The sequence below is a fragment of the Tupaia chinensis genome, unplaced genomic scaffold, assembly GCF_000334495.1.
Source record: "Tupaia chinensis unplaced genomic scaffold, TupChi_1.0 Scaffold000057_1, whole genome shotgun sequence".
NCBI lineage: Eukaryota > Metazoa > Chordata > Mammalia > Scandentia > Tupaiidae > Tupaia > Tupaia belangeri.
This window is the reverse complement of record NW_006159515.1, coordinates 6,691,128-6,693,645: the sequence shown is the minus strand read 5'-3', so window position 1 is coordinate 6,693,645 and position 2,518 is coordinate 6,691,128. Positions and strand designations below refer to the sequence as shown.

Sequence of the window (2,518 nt, the reverse complement as noted above, 5' to 3'; positions counted from 1 at the left end):
GGGCACACACACACGCTCCCGGTGTCAGTTTAAGCCACCAAGTTCAGGACTCGAACTGCAGTTGACTACATATGCTAAGGTCCCAACTTTTGATGCCATCATCAGATTAATCTACACTCTTAATCTCATTACAGTGGGTCAACATATGAATTTTCAGGGGACATAATCAAACAACAGCAATGAATCTTTTTTTCTTTTTTCCAAATGTAAAATATTAGTAGTTCTTAAAAAAAAAAAAAATCACATGGTATGAAGAATGACAAAATAGGGGCACAGCATCTATGACTCTGCTGTGTAATATGTGTGTGTGTGTGTGTGTGTGTGTGTGTGTGTTCGTGTGTGTATTCTTGCACTGTGTATCTCAAACTCATGGCCAGCCTAACATTGACCCTAAATCCTGCTATAATCTGAATGCATGTGTCTCTCCCAAATTCGTGTATTGAAATCCTCACCCTCCAGGCATCAGAAGGTTGAGTCTTTGGGAAGTGACTAGGTCATGAGGATGGAGCCTTTATGAATGGGATTACTGCCCTTACAAAAGAAGCCCCAGAGTATCAGCCTCATGACCTAGTGATTAAAGGAGTCAGATCCCACACGGCCAACTGTGATATGAATCCTGGCCCTGGTGGCTTGAAAAACATGCCAGGCACTTGTGCATGCATGCCCCAAATCCCAACAGCATGGAGAGACGAAGAAAAGAGATGGGCATCTGTTCAGCGGTAGAGGTGACCTGGTTCTCTGATACTCATTTTGCAAGTGGTGAAATTGGCCACGCGGTTATCAATCATGTCTGAACCAATCAGAGTCCTTGTGACTGGACCAGCTGGTCAGATTGCTTACTGACTGCTGTACAGCATTGGAAATGCATCTGTCTTTGGTAAAGACCAGCCCATAATTCTTGTGCTGTTGGACATCACCCCCATGCTGGGTGTCCTGAATGGTGTCCTCATGGAACTACAAAACTGTGCCCTTCCTGGGACCAGCAGTTAGTGTAATGGCTATGTCGCTGGACTCCCACATAATCGACCGTGGTTCGCGTCCCGGACCCGGTGGATTAAAACTCACGCCGGTGTATGTGCGTGTGTGTGCCCAAGATCCCAAGAGGAGAATGGAGGAGAAGGGATTGTGGCGTGGCCATCCCCCCTGGGGGGTGATTTCTCGCTTTCTGTCTCTATGTCTCTCTCTGTCTGTCTGGCGAGCGCACACACCCTATAGCAAAAACCTCTCCAAAAAAAAAAAAACTGTGCCCTTCCTCTCTTGAAAGATGTCATTGTGACAGATAAAGAGGACATTGCCTCCCAAGACCTGGATGTGGCCATTCTTGTGGAAAGATTTACTGAAAGGAAAGATTTACTGAAAGCGAATGTGAACATCAAAAGCCAGGGAGCAGCATGGGAGAAATACACCAAGAAGTCAGTTAAGGTTATCATCATGGGAAACCCAGCCAATACCAACTGCCCGACTGCCTCCAAGTCGGCCCCAGCCATCCCCAAGGAGAACTTCAGTTGCTTGACTCCTTTGGATCACAACCCAGAGAAAGCTCAAATTGCTCTTAAACTTGGTGTGACCGCTGATGATGTGAAGAATGTCATCTGGAGAAACCATTCCTCCACTCAGTATCCAGATATCAGCCATGCCAACGTGAAACTATAAGGAAAGGAAGCTGGTGTTAAAATTAAAAAAGGGACCAGCAGTTGGCGTAATGGCTGTGAAGCTCTGAAAGATGACAGCCGGCTCAAGGGAGGATTCATCATGCCCGTGCAGCAGCGTGGTGCTGACGCCATCACAGCTCGGAAACTACCTAGTGCAATGTCTGCTGCGAAAGCCCTTGCTGACCATGAGGTCAGAGGTCCAGAGGGAGAGTTTGTGTCCGTGGGTGTCATTCCTGATGGCAACTCCTATGGTATTCCGACTTGGAAGTTTGTTGAAGACCTCCCTGTTAATGATCTCTCCCATGAAAGAGTGGATTTTACTGCCGAAGAACTGGCAGAAGGAGAAGAAACTGCTTTTGAATTTCTTTCCTCTGACTAGTCAGCCATCATGATGCTACTAAATGCCCCAAAACGGAAGGATCTAAATGTCATCTTTGATCCTAGCACCAAAGAATAACAATGCTATGCTTAAATTACTTGTGAGAAACCACACATTTTAAAGATACTGTGTATCCTGGTTCAGATTTGTGAGTGACAGTCTATGGTTATGCTGTTAGTGCTCTGTTCTAAATAAAAATAGATACTGAAATTAAGAAAAAAAAAGAAATAAAAGAGAAGGGATTGCAGCATGACCATGCTCCATTGGGAGGGTGCTTCCTCCTCCATCTCTGGTGAACGCACAGGTCCTCTGGCCAAAAAGAAAAAAAAAAAAAAGAAAAGAAAAAAATTGAAATTAAAATAAAAAAATGAAAGAGGTCCCAGAGAGCTCCCTCGGCCCTGCTGCCTTATGAGGATATAGCAAGAAATGGTCTATGAACTATATGCCTTGATCGTGAGCTTTCTAGCCTCTCAAGCTATGAGAAATC

At 45.1% G+C, this 2,518-nt stretch overlaps 1 pseudogene; it reads left to right on the top strand.

Annotated features, from left to right (window-relative positions):
* Positions 1-786: 786 nt before the first annotated feature.
* Positions 787-2,090, top strand: LOC102481614 (malate dehydrogenase, cytoplasmic-like; annotated as a pseudogene).
* Positions 2,091-2,518: the final 428 nt, after the last annotated feature.